Source organism: Bufo gargarizans, chromosome 1, assembly GCF_014858855.1.
Source record: "Bufo gargarizans isolate SCDJY-AF-19 chromosome 1, ASM1485885v1, whole genome shotgun sequence".
Classification (NCBI taxonomy): Eukaryota; Metazoa; Chordata; class Amphibia; order Anura; family Bufonidae; genus Bufo; species Bufo gargarizans.
Genome location: NC_058080.1, coordinates 68,848,905 through 68,863,812, shown reverse-complemented (window position 1 = coordinate 68,863,812; position 14,908 = coordinate 68,848,905). Strand labels below are relative to the sequence as shown.

Here is a 14,908-nt window from a genome sequence, read left to right as displayed (position 1 = left end):
CAAGAACCGAGTATACAGCACTATAAGGTACTGTAAACAGCTTAATAGGCGATTTTTGGGTGACAGGTTCCCTTTAAGTTAACCAATAACTGTCCGAGTGCTGGAATCATAATCTCTGTCACCACTTTATGCTGCAGACAGAGTAGCATAATCCTGGTGACAGATTCCCTTTAAAGGGGTTGGTCACTTTCTCTAAGAATGTCTCGAACACCCAAAGCTAGTGGACACTATCCGTGAAACCCAAACCCCCATGACTTACCTCAGAGCCCCATTTTCAGTGCAGCAGAATCTGCTGAACTGGCGACTGCGCTGAATGCCTTCAGTCTGAGCACAGTAGAGGATGTATCAGGGGTGGGGGTCACATGGGTAAATAATGTGACTGCCGCCATCTTGATATAAATAGACATGGTCGCCACCTGAGAGGAGGCACTGAGGTAAATTATGAGGGGCTTGGGCTTTCCAGTAATAGTTTACACCAGGTTGGGGCATTATAGAGGTTATTTTAGAAATACTCCAACCCCTTTAATGCTGGCGATGATAAAAAGAGCACACAGGGAGTGATGGGGCTGCGCACAGACCAGACGTAGACTCCTGTCCACCACTGAGATCCTCTACAATGGACACATGAGCAGCAGAATGCGACACTGACAATGTCACACGCAGTCACGTTTTTTTTTTTTTTTTCTATGAAACATTTGGGCGGCTCAAATTGCATGAAGGTTGATTTAAAGGGATGCGGGTCCGGCCGGGTCATCTGTTTCCCTTACTGCCGCACACCTGCATGGAGAGGGCCGAGCACCTGCATATCCACCTCTCCATTTAGTCTCCACCTGGGTGCAGCCAGCTCACCTGCGGGATCGGGGGTCAGGGTAACCACACTCTTCCGATAGGTGGAGATCCCGCTTGTGACGTCTAAGCACCTTGCCTTTAAACCACACAGACTAGGCCGCCATGCTTCTCTATCCTCACAATTAGGCCTCATGCACACGACCGTGGTGTGTTTTGCAGTCCGCAAATCGCAAATCCGCAAAACACGGATGGCGTCCATGCGCGTTTTGCAATTTGCGGAACGGCACGGACAGCCTTCAATATAAATGCCTATTCTTGTCCGAAAAGCGCGGACATGAATAGGACATGTTATATTTTTTTAGCGGGGCCATGGAACGGAGCAACGGATGCGGACAGCATCTTTTGCGGCCCCATTGAAGTGAATAGTTCTGCATCCGAGCCGCCAAAACGGCGGCTCGGATGCGGACCCAAACAACGGCCATGTGCATGAGGCCTTAATCTAACGCACACCTACATTCAGGCGAAGGCATCATGCATGTGACGGTATTATAGATCTGTGCTGTACAGATATGTAACCTGGTTCCCATAGAAACATATATATATATACCGTATATTTTAAGATTTTACACAGACGGGGACAGAAATTACTTCTACAATCAAATATTGTGGCAGACCACATTGCTTGCTGTATTCTGGAGATGTTCTGGAGATGAGTGCTCCACTGATGCACCATATGGCGGCACACAGAATGTCTAACGGTCCATTCACACGTCCATATGAGTTTTGCAGATCCGCAAAACCCGGACACCGGCAATGTGCGTTCCCCATTTTGCGGACTGCACATCGCCGGCACTCTCATAGAAAATGCCTTTTCTTTTCCGCAATTTGGGACAAGAATAGGACATGTTCTATTTTTTTGGGCGGAACGGAAGTGCGGATACGCAAATGTGGATGCAGACAGCACATTCTGGCCCCATTGAAAATGAATGGGTTCGCACCTGTTCCTCAAAATTGCGGAACGGATGCGGACCCATTTTGCGGACGTGTAAATGGACCCTAAGGGTCTGTAATGTGTGCTGCCGTAGCCCATTCACACGCCATAGTGTATTTATACCCTTAAAGGGGCTGTCCCGCCAAAAAATACAGTTTTCAAACCAGCACCTGGATCTGAATACTTTTGTAATTGCATGTAAATAAAAATGTATTATAGCTAGGGATGAGCGAAACGACTTCGGATAAAACATCCGAAGTCGATTCGCATAAAACTTCGTTCTAATGCTGTACGGAGCAGGAGCTCTGTACAGTATTAGAATGTATTGGCTCCGATGAGCCGAAGTTATTGCTTCGCGAAGTAGTAATAACTTCGGCTCTTCGGAACCAATACATTTTAATACTGTACGGAGCTCCTGCTTCGTACAGCATTAGAACGAAGTTTTATGCGAATTGACTTCAGATGTTTCATCCGAATTCGATTCGCTCATCCCTAATTATAGCTGCTGAGGTATTCAATGAAATCTATCTGTATGGCGCCACCTGCTGTTTGCTCTTTTTCTAATTTCTCTGTCCTGCTCACTGAGATGGAAGCACATGCTCAGTTCTGTCCTTCAACTGCCACCAAGTGCAGCAGAAAGGACCCGTCCCTGAGAAAGGACACCCCCCATAAGCTGACAGCTCATCTAAAAGAATCCAGCACAGCAATGAATGAGGAGATCTCTGGATCCATGGGAGGTGCAGGGCTGGTTCTAGCTTTGGTAGAAGGAGATTGTCATGGACTATAAGATGTCTGATTTTCATTCTTTACATTAGTCATGAGATGACCCCTTTAAATGAACTATTTTAACAAGAAAACGTCCTATGATGTAACCACTAACGTTATCATCCCCTTCACTGGTTTCTTAGCGATATCCGTTACTAAGAAAGCTGAGTGACAACCGATGTGGCCGCCATTGCAGCTCTCTAAGGAGCTGTCCATCATCCAAACTCTTAGGCTAGGTCTACACGACGACATTTGTCGCACCAATGTCGCGCGACAATTTTTATAATGGCAGTCTATGGGGTCGCACTGCAACATGCGACATGCTGCGACTGCGACGCGACAGTCGCAGAAAATCCATTCGAGATGGACTGTCGCGCCGCAGTCGCATGTTGCAGTGCGACCCCATAGACTGCTATTATAAAAATTGTCACGACAAATGTTGCAGTGTAGTTGTGCCCTATATGTCGCGCGACAAATGTCGTCGTGTAGACCTAGCCTTAAAAGGCAGATTGTCCTGGTGACAACCCATGCAGGACGGGTAACAGCGACCATACTGGTTGTCACCCAGATCATATTCATATTTACTGGTGATTTTTATAATGATCGCAAAAGGAAATAAACGAGATAAACCACAGGCTGCGCCCAGATTACGTCTACCCCCAGTCACACTCCTCCAATAGTCAGGTGCCCACCGCCGGTATGCCATGCAGCTCATCAGCCTGTTCCCACCACACCCTGATAGCAATACACAAGACTGCCATTCTCCTTATCTACACCAGGCAGGCCACCCACCATCTCATCGGAGAAGACACTAGCGTATACCGTATACCACACACTCCTACACAAACCCTACCCAGCCAATGCAGCGCCCAGGCTTTGCAGGCATCCAGCTCTCAAGCCCAGCGAAGGGTTAAGGGTGGGTCCCATCTCCTGCCAGCTGCTGGTAGTAAGGGCATAGAGATGCCACCTAGATGTCGCACAGCACAGCAACCACATACACATCTAGAGACAGGCAGCCCCACCTCAGCAGTGTGCATAGGGATCACACACCCAGTGACCAGGGGGAGGTGGCAGTGCAGGAGCTGATTATACCCTGCACACAGGGGGGCACAGGCATGTTGGCATGACACTCACAGGGAATGCTGCTGGGCTGCTGGCCGTCACACCGATCCCTCCATTCACCATCCCGTCAGGCGGAGCTGTCTGTGGACCTGGTGCTGCTGCAGTGCTGTCTGTGCTCAGTGCCGGGGAAGCGCCACAGCATGCACCACGTGTTTCCCCATAGAAGACTGTCACAGTCCTAACTGCGCCATCTAGTGGTGAAATTGTAATACTACAGCCTGGGGTCTTCCTTTTTTTTTTTTTTTTTTTTACAATTGGCTCATTGGTATATACACATTTTATTAAAGAGCATCTGTCAGCAGTTTTGTACCTACGACACTGGCTGACCTGTTACATGTGCACTTGGCAGCTGAAGGCATATGTACCTATGAAACTGGCGGACCTGTTGTATGGCATCTGTGTTGGTCCCATGTTCATATGTGCCCGCATTGCTGAAAAAAATGCGGTTTTAATATATGCAAATGAGCCTCTAGGAGCAACGGGGGCGTTGCCATTACACCTAGTGCTTTCACCTTCCCTGCAACTGCACTTTGATTGGCAGGGCCAGGAGAGATGAGGTTTTCTCTGCCTGGCACTGCCAATCAAAGTGCAGAGTGTCAGAGAAAGCTTAGCCTCTAGGAGTACCCGTTGCTCCCAGCAGCTCATTTGCATATAATAAAACATCATTTTTCTGAACATGGGACCGACACAGATGTCTTCAGCTGCCGAGCGCACATGTAACAGGTCAGCCACTGTCATAGCTATAAAACTGCTGACAGATGCCCATTGCCCATAAAGAGGACCATGTAGCAAAATTCTTAAAGGGGTTGTCCAGCTTTGGGTAGCAGCATGTTATACCTGATGAATAAACCATACTTGGCTGCTCCATTCCTACGTCCTGGCTCCCCTCACTGGTCTTTTGGTCCGCGTCCTATAAACCAGGGTCAGGCAAGGGTTCCTAGAGCACTCCCTGGTTATATCATTCTCTGTGCCCAACCCCTGCATCATCAATAAAGTTTAATAGGTTTTGATTTAAAGAAATAGACCCTAGTGATAAAGTAGTTAGAAATCTTTTTTTCCCCCCCTTATCTTTGGGGACCAATATAATATCAGAGCCTGGGCCTCTGGTACTCTGGTAGGCCAGTCCGACGCTGCTATAAACCTGGGGTGTCCTCCCTGCTCAGATAGCAGCATTGCACAGACTGACGGAGGTTCTCTCCCCCTCAGTCACTAGAGCCGGCCGACATGTCACTCAATGACTGACTGAAGGAGAGGGAAGTACTCCCAGCCCACGCACAGCTCACCCTAGGTCTCCCGCTTTTTTTTTCTTCTCTTGCCGGGTACTGGGAGAGGTGGTGTGGATTAGCGGGATTGGGGCATGGCCTAGGATGTCCCCCTTTTTGGGGTTAAGCAAGTGGCCACCCTATATAAACCTCAGAATGGACGGTCATGTACGCCACTGCAGCCAATGAGTGGACTCTGTGGGGTCATGTGCCAGTTGGAGACAAGTGACGATTAAGGCCACCATTTGTCCAAAATTTTACAGGATAAGGATTGGAACCAAAGGTGGATTGGCCATAGACCTTATAGGGAAATTTCCCAGTGAGCCAATGCCTACAGGGCCACCAGAGCCCTCCCGAATTCAACAGCTGTGGCCCACATCCTACCTCCTCCTGCTCCATATCTCAGAGACAAATGGAGGAGGAGAAGGACAGAAATTGGCCGCTATTGATGGACACTACAGAGGCACAGCTTTTGGGGCAATATATTGTGCTGTTTGTGGTATATGGTTGCGATGGGATGGTACTTTGCGTTATGGTATTGTTGACCCGTCTTCTGTCAATTTGGAACCCGCAAAACAAGCTGCCACTTTTATTATTTTTTTCCAGAGCCGCTTTAAGTTCCCAGTCCGCCCAGATCGGAACACCAATAAAGGGAGCTGGAATAGAGTTGTGCAGCAGGCACAACATACTGATGGCCACAGTTAGACCTCATGTGGGCTTAACGTCCGTTTAATGTCTAAGGAAAATCTGTCCGTGAAGATGTCTGTGTTTGATCTGTGTGTCCGTTTCCTGCCCTTCATGTGTCATCCGTATTCCACGGACACTGCTCAGCTGTCATGCCATCCGTGTCATGTCAGTGGTTTTTCACTGACCCATAGACTTCATTGGCCGCATCACGGACCAAAGTAGTCCATGTCTCTGTTATTTTTTAACTGACCCACAGTCAGTAGAAAAGCATTGATGTGTGAACAAACACATTAAAATCAATGGGTACGCGTGCTATCCGTGGAAAATGCGGATAGCACACGTACTGGAAAAACAGAAATGTGAACGAGGCCCTAGACATGTCCCGGAGCACGACAGTGTTGGTAATCTGATATGTCAAACTGGTCGTCCGCACAGCAAAGATCAAAATGGGGATCCTTTTTTCAGTGCTGGATTTTGCCACCCAGGGCCAAAGACACTTGGGCCATTGGCTATTTTTTAATAATGCATCTCTTCTGGATAGGGGAGTCATCTCAACAACTAGTAGCCCAGACGCTGGGACCAGGGCCGTCTTTATTATTGATTGTACCCTGGGCAAAAATTTACTTGAGCCCCCTGGATCCCGCCTTCCCACACCTTAGCAGGCAATCACGCCCTCCACCACAACACACACACAAAAAATCCACACACCTGGTAGAGTCCAGTGAATGACTGTAAATACTTCCAGTTCGGCTCAGGATCAGTGCTCTGGGCTGGAAGTGGGCACCGCTCTGCAGGAAGGAGACCGGGGCTCGGCTCACCCTAGTGTTACAGTGCACCCCAGCACCCCACAGTATGCAGTATAGCACCCTATAGTATACAGCACCACACAGTATGCAGTATAGCACCCCACACTATACAGTACCCCACAGTATATAGTAGAGCAGTATAGCAGCCCACAGTATACAGCACCCCACAGTATACAACACCTCACAGTATACAACACCTCACTGTATACAGCACCCCAAACTATACACAATACAGCCCCCCACACTATACAGTACAGCAGTATAGCACTCCACACTATACCGCACCCACAGTATACAGACCCCCACAGTATACAGTACAGCAGTATAGCACTCCACAATATACAGGCCCCCCACACTATACAGGCCCCCCCACACTATACAGGCCCCCACAGTATACAGACCCCCACACAGTATACAGGCCCCCACACAGTATACAGCCCCCACACAGTATACAGCCCCCACACAGTATACGGCCCCCCACACAGTATACAGCCCACCACACAGTATAAGTCCCCCCCACAGTATACAGGCCCCCACACAGTATACAGGTCCCCCACACAATATACAGCCCCCCCCCACAGTATACAGCCCCCCCACACAGTATACAGACCCCCCACACAGTATACAGCCCACCACACAGTATACAGCCCACCACACAGTATAAGGCCCCCCCACAGTATACAGGCCCCCCCACAGTATACAGCCCACCACACAGTATACAGGCCCCCACACAGTATACACCCCCCCCCCACAGTATACAGCCCCCCCCCCACACAGTATACAGCCCCCCACACACAGTATACAGCCCCCCACACAGTATACAGCCCACCACACAGTATAAGGCCCCCCACAGTATACAGGCCCTCCCACAGTATACAGCCCACCACACAGTAAACAGTCCCACACAATATACAGGCCCCCACACAATATACAGCCCACCACACAGTATACAGCACCCCACTATACAGTTGTTTACAGTATATTAACATAACAGCCCCTGTCACCTTTTTCTGATGTAATCTTCACACAAAAAAGCTCCACAGTTAACTTCTGCAACACTCCTGATAGGACCTGTGATGACCTCATAGCCATGTGACCAGTAATTGCTAGGTTACTGGTCACATGATGATGATGTCATCTAAGGTCCTAGATCACAACGTTAAAGTACACAGACAGCTTGACACCAGGGGCAGTAGCAAGCAGGGCTCAAGAGGCAGCCCTGGCTGGGACCATCCAGGACTGGGTCTTTTCTCTCATAGCGGCCACAAGGTCTGCCTCTATGTTTTGTATGCTATTGCCTTGGGCCGACCAGAGGAAATTATTCTGATGACCCAAATCAGTTCGTATAGAACGTGTACTATATATCTTTGCTTTTAACTGTATCCACAGCATTGGACATTTGGGGTTGTCTGGGTTTAGCTCCCCTTCACTCATTTACCATGTCTGAGTGGAGCATCAGAGCATTTCTTGCTCCGATGCCTTCCCTTGGCCTGCGCTACATAGCGCAAGACAAGGTCTGTTTGTTTACTGCCGGTGGCGTACCCAGCTTTTTCTCAGTATGCTAGGAGGAGGCTTCTGCCTAGCAGTGATCTCGGTGACCGTTTCTTTTGCCCGGCAAGAGAAAAAAAAAGAGGGGGAGTCCTAAGGTGAGCTGTGCGTGAGCTGCCTTGCGCAGCACTAAAGACCGCCCATTTCTTCCGGTGACATCACTGGGCCCACTGCTAGGTGGAAGTCTCCTCCTAGCATACGCATGTGAAGCCCAGTACGTCACCGGTAGTAAAGAAAAAGCCTTTGCTCTGCATGAGGCAGCGCAGGAAAGGGGGAGCATTGGAGCAAGAAATGCCCTGATGCCGCACTCAGACATGGTAAATGAGTGAAGGGGAGCTTAGGTCCGGATTCAGCTCTGAACGCGGACAATCCCTATAACAGCGGAATTTTGTTGCCACTAAGAAAAAATGCACAGCAGGAATAAGTGGCATGACATTTATTTTAGGCAGAAAACGTGAAGATTCGCCCCATCGAATGACAAAGAGGCGAATTCTCGTGCAGATTCTCCGAATTTCACGCTGCAAATACTGGTCGAAAATATTCCGCAGTGTCAACATACCCTAAAAATTGCCTCCTAGGACTCGTACATACAACCATGTTTCTCTTCAGTGTGCTAGCGGTATTTATTTGCAGATAGCACACCGACCCCTTCAATCCTATGGGGACATGCACACTTCTGCATTTTTGTGGATCCGTGTGGCCAGTCCGCAAGTTATACAACATGTCCTATTCTGGTGCGTTTTGTGGAGAGAATAGGCATTTCTGTTGATGGGAGTAAGAAAAATGTGGAATGCACATGGAAGGTGTCTGTATTTTGGATATCCGTGGTTTGGTGACCAAAATGTGGTCAAGGCCGGGTGTATGTGCCTTTACCCTAATATCAGCCTTTTTTTGCACACAAAAAAGTCGCAAAAATATTATTTGACTGCACTGTCTGAATAAATCCAAAAGAACACAAAGGTTGCGGTTGCTCCTGGTGTCAGCAGTTAAAGGGGTTATACAATACTAAAAACGTACCTGGCTTCCCACTCGCTGCACCACTCCTGGTCCACGCACCGCCGGTGCTGCTTCTTCCCGTGCGCGGATGAAAACATCCGGTGTCGGGGGGAGCAGCCAATGGCAGACGGGGATGGGGACAAGCCTCCCTAGTGTCACTCGCGGTGCTGGGACCAGGAGCGGTGCTGGGAGCGGGGTAAGTATATTCCCTATGAGGGGCCCGGCATATGGGGGGGGGGGGGCAGTTTATAGTATTGGATAACCCCTTTAATAAAAAGTGATAGTTAAGTACAGTAGTTCTTCATACAGATTTTGCCCCAGAGCTCAAGTCTTAGCACTCCTATACCTCCCAACCTTCAGGGACAATGAAATTATAAATTAGACAACTCCTCTAATATCTAAATTATCAATCCATTGCTGGTCCAAATAAATTTACAACCCCTCTCACGGTGGTAGATGCGGGCACTAATATGACATTTTAAGAATTTACTTGTTCAAAGTAGAAGCTGTGCAGAATCCGTCATACCTGTAAATATAGCCTTAAAGTAGACAATAATTATACTGCAAATGTCTCATCACTGAAGCAGGGTGTCAGACAACCTCCGATTGGATATTCATGACCTGTCTTAGGGTCAAGCATCAATATCAGGAGCCTACAAAACTCTTTTAACATATTAAGGATGATTTACAAAATTAAAGGGGCTGTCCCACGAAAAATATTCTACGTTTTTTGCAAACCAGCATCTGTATCTGAATACTTTTATAATTGCATGTAATTAAAAATTTAGTATAGCCACTGCGCTATTTAATAAAATGTATCTGTAGAGCGCCCTCTGTTGTGGTCACACATGCTCAGTTTAAATTTTGAACTGTCACCAGCCATATCTTCTCTTAGAAGCTGTGGCAGTTACAGGGAAAGTGTGTTGTCCCAGCTAATGGTTTCTCAACTAGAATTAATTTCATTGCATTGTGTTCTATCTGTTATCCTCTATACTTAGTGTACTTTGCGGCCAGCTAGTGGCCATTTGGGAGAGGAAGAGCCCAGTATACTAATCCTTGTTTCTTGACAGAATATATACATTGTGTAAGAGGTACTCTGTCTCATTATGGAGTGCCACTAGTATGCAGAGTACGTGTGCGCAGTATTGTAAGCTAGGTGACGCCCCACAGGGTTTCTGGGAAAGATATTCAAATTAGCTTTCCTAAGCCTAATCTTATGCCAGCAGATGTTAGACATGACAATTTGTATATATTTTCCCTAGAAATCAAGAGGAGCATTTTCTAGCCTACAATAGTCATCACGTATATCAACTGGTCTCCATAATAGAAATAGTATCCACCCAGAGGTTCCCCCCAAGGCATTTTAAGTAGAAAAGCTGTTCCTATCTGCTTTGACCCTGAAAGAGCTAGTTGTGAGGCTAACTTAGCTATTTTCCTAGTTTTGCTACATAAGCATTTTTAAAAGGCTGGAAGGGACCTCAGCTGTGTGAAAACAAAGCAGCACTCATATGGGTAGTGTCTTCTTCTTACTGTTTACCGGCTTCTGTGCAGCAAGCAGATGTAATTATAGCTTCCCTTTCCCAATTCACTTTAATGGTCCAGCTTCTTCCTATTCACCTTAGGATATATCATCAGTATAGCAAAAGCAGACAAGCTCTTTAAGAATGAGCAATTCCATTTTACCATTTTGGGATAACTTTCAGATGAATCAGAGAGAGAGAGAGCAAGACCTCCAAAGTAATATTCAACTAAAGGAGATATTCAGACAAGAGAACGAGAACATCCCACGAACCTTACACTTCTCTCAATGAAACATGCAAACTAGTTCTCTTTCTAGAAGGACAAAAGAACCAGAATGTCTCATGAGAAATTTGCCTTACCTGGTTGACTGGCCTTGTGGGGTACTGTTTGGGTGCTCTTTATTATAGGAAGCCCCAAAATTTTGCATGAGTAATGTATGCCAGACAACAATACAAATCTTTTTTTCCAGACAAGCTAATTTCCATACCTTTGGCTTTCTGGGAAAGATATTCAAATTAACTTTTCTTCCACAACAGAAAAGAATGCTAATGTTTTCTCATGCTCATCTGTCTCTCTCTCTCTTTCTCTCTCTGATTCACCCGAAATAAATCAAAAAAATTCGGCTTTGTGTGAATCCGAACGTTTTGAAAAATTCGGAATGAATCATCCTTAGTTGTAACTCATTATGTCATTCATCTTGTAACTCCTCCTCTTCTGTGAGCTCACTTCCTGTGTCCGTCAGTCTTTTCCTGTGTCTCAGACATGCTTCACAGAGCTGGAGAGAAGATTTGTCTTTGACCTCTATCATCATTTCTCAAGGTAAATTCAATAAATTACCTAAAGGCGGATATCCATTGCATCTCCTTCACTGGAATTCTACATGCAACTTGTTTCACTAGGTAAATGAGTATAGCAAGTTCACTATCTTCCATTGCCTGTACAAGAGATTGCTACTCACACTCACCGGCAACGTCTCACAGCTGGCAGAATAGAAATAGCTGCAGCAGAAAGAACATGCCCCCTGGGAAAAGGCACGCCTCCTGAGAATAGACATATCCCTTCAGAAAGGACATGCCCCTGAGCTGCCAGCCTGAAATAAATCTAGGTTTGTTAGAAAGAGGTTGTCATGTACTATATGATGTCTGATATTTTACATCAATCGTGGCATAAACCCTTTAAAATACATCAATAATTAAATAAAAGTCCACAAAAAATGTGATGTATTTTAGAAACATTTTACGCCTTCCAGGGTAGCTAAGAGGAGGTGTAAAATGCGGTAAAGTTCTTAAAGGTATATGCCATTCTGTGGTGCAAATTGCCGGAGACGAGAATTGTATGTTACATGTCAATTGCGGTCTTACTAAAAAATAAACAAAATAACGTCATTGTAATTTAACATCCCTGACAACGGTTCTCATATACCAGATCCAGCGACACTGTCTAAGAGCATTATCATGATTAATGGCACAGCTTTGTACATATGTCGGCTCAATCTGCCCCCCTTTCATGTATGAAGAAGTGGAGTGTCTTATAAATTATCATTAGTCAAGGGTAGAGCCGGCAGCCTCTCCGCTATCGCCTTACTATTTTTACTTGTAATCTTCAGTCTTCCTGAATTAGACCTAATCAGCTCAGTGTTCTGGACAGCCATGCATGTAATCTGCAGTAATGCGGCCCAGTCTCTCATAGGTCCCTGCTGCCTATGTCTGCCTGGTAAACGGCAACTTACTTAAGCCTGGGCTTACACATTCGGGATGCAATAGTACATAAGGACTGCAGGTAGTATAAGTACACATAGGGGATGCTAGGAGTTGCAGTACCTAGGACTACTACTCCTGGCATCCCCTATGCACTTATACTACCTGCAGTCCCTATGTACTATTGCATAGGGACTGCTGGTAGTATAACTACATAGGAGATGCTAGGAGTAGTAGTCCTAGATACTGCAAATCCTAGCATCCTCTATGTACTTATACTACCAGCGGTCCCCATGCAAAAGTACATAGGGACTGCTAGTAGTATAATGACATAGGGGATGCTAGGAGTAGTAGTCATAGGTACAAGAATATAACTACCACTCCTCGTATAAATTTTTTGGAAAAAACAAATTAAGCCTGTCCGCCTGACAGACAGCCCGCAAGACAGGAAAAAAGTTCCATAAATAGAAAGTAAGTAAAATTTACGTGGGTCTGAGTGTCGTGTGTAAAGTTCAATTATTATTATTTTTTTTAATAGACATATCTTCTTCAAGTGAGGCCGGGAGCACTCCTCCTCGCCGACATGATACAGTATGTCAAGTTGGATTATAGCAAGCCCCACTGTAGTACTGTATTTTGTCATTATTCTAATTATGTTTTTTTTTGTTTTTTTATCGCAGTTATCGTCTGTAGAGGAGTTGCATCCCGGCCAAGAATCAATAGCAGAGGAGGAAAGTGGGGGTGGAGGACAGAAAATGTTAGGTGCTTACTTCTCAATTCTTTCCCCCCCAAAAATACATGTTATTGCATGTTCTCAAATCATAATTTTTTTTTTTACAGCCATCTTGTCCCGTTGCATCTCAGAGAGGTCCTTGAGCCTCCACCAGAGTAAGTCGGGGAGTGCGAGGCGGTCGAGTTCATGTGAGTATTTGCAATCAAAATCTTTTAAATTCAAAAAGTTTCAAACTGTACTGTATTAAAAAAAAATTTTTTTTGTTTTTTAGGGTTTGACAGTCTCCACCAGAATGGATGAGGAGGAGGTTGGCTTTTTTATAGATAACGACCTCCTCATCCAGATAATGGAGGCGCGTCCAGCGTTGTGGGACCACACCGACCACCGCCACGCAGACCACAATGCAACCTAGCTCATCTGGCACAAAATCGGTGAGGCAATTGTGCCGAATTGGGAGGACCTTGGAGACAGACAATGGGAGCAGTGCCGTAAGTATACAGTATTTCAATATACAAATGTATTTTCATTATCGTTGTGCCTAGATCAATTAAATGCTAAACAATTTTTGATGTCACAAAAGACTAACCTTTATTTTTATTTTTTTGCTTTCCAGGCGCGACAATCATGGTTTGGTGGCGGTCCATCAGGGACCGCTATAAGAAAGACTACAACGAGGAACTTCGGGCCCCGAGCGGTTCAGGAGCAACCTCAGGGCGGGAATATCGATATCATTCCGCCTTGGGGTTCCTTCGAAGAGCCCTAGAGCTGCAAAGGTAAGAGATAATCTTTATAGAGATTCAGAATTTTGTTCTCCAATCTATGTGTATGGCCTAAGCAGACTGTCATTTGGCACTCTGTCTTGGACATCCACATAGTATTTTATGGAGTAGAGACGAGCGAAGGGTGCTTCAGATTATACATCTGAAGGTGCTTTCACAAAAACATTTCATACTGTACATAGATACTTCTCTGTATACTAATAGAATGTATAGGCTCTATCTATGTACAGTATTTGTATGACATTTTTTTGCAATGCAACTTCCTATGTAGCATCAGAAGTCACTTTTCTCACCTCTATTCTAGAGGTTCTCCACTGAAATCCAATTGCTAATTGTTTTTTTTTTTTCTTTGCTCTACAGCAGGCATGCTCAACCTATGGCCCTCCAGCTGTTGCAAAACTACAACTCCCAGCATGCCTGGACAGCTTACAGCTATCAGCCTACAGCAGGGCATTGTGGGAGTTGTAGTTTTACAACAGCTGGAGGGCCGCAGGTTGAGCATGCCTGCTTTACAGAACATCAGGCAGTACCTAGGCGTCCGAAGTTCTTCAGGAGGCGGTCCCTGATGAGCCGGCCACCCCGGGCCCCTCTTGTCCTGCTCATGCAACTGGTCAGGACTCTGATGTTCCCCTACCTCTGCCCCCTGGCGACGCAACGGTGGCCCGATTAGCCCCATTATTTGAGGCCATCAAGCGTCGCCAGAGGGCAGGTAGGAGCCGTCAGGTGAACTACGAGGATCTCACAAGGCTCGTTTATGAGTCCTTGATGGGATTCACAAATAGAGTTGCCAGATTGGAGGATAATTCATCTTCAGGAGGGGGCAGTGTTGACGTCGCAAATGAGTCCGGTGCAACCTTATTTGAATTTGTTAGTCCCCGTTATTTGAACAATTTACGCCCGACCAATTGTTTGAGGCCATAAGACAAGTGAACTGCGCCTTGTGGCAAGTGCAACAATGCCCCCACATCCTTTCCCCCGCCCCCGCCCTATCCCCTGCCCCACACCTATCCCCCATCCCACACCTATCCCCCATCCCACACCTATCCCCGCCCCACACCTATCCCCCACCCCACACCTATCCCCCATCCCACACCTATCCCCGCCCCACACCTATCCCCCACCCCACACCTATCCCCCATCCCACACCTATCCCCGCCCCACACCTATCCCCCATCCCACACCTATCCCCGCCCCACACCTATCCCTGCCCCA

At 46.6% G+C, this 14,908-nt stretch overlaps 1 protein-coding gene across 3 annotated transcripts in view; it reads right to left on the bottom strand.

Annotated features, from left to right (window-relative positions):
• JAKMIP1 (janus kinase and microtubule interacting protein 1) overlaps positions 1-3,793 on the bottom strand; it is a 184,414-nt gene extending 180,621 nt beyond the window's left edge. For all 3 annotated transcript variants that reach the window (XM_044282079.1, XM_044282239.1, XM_044282315.1), the window contains exon 1: positions 3,680-3,793. The gene's annotated coding sequence lies outside the window, so the exon portion shown is untranslated. The remainder of the gene's footprint in view (positions 1-3,679) is intronic.
• Between the last annotated feature and the right edge of the window lie 11,115 nt (positions 3,794-14,908).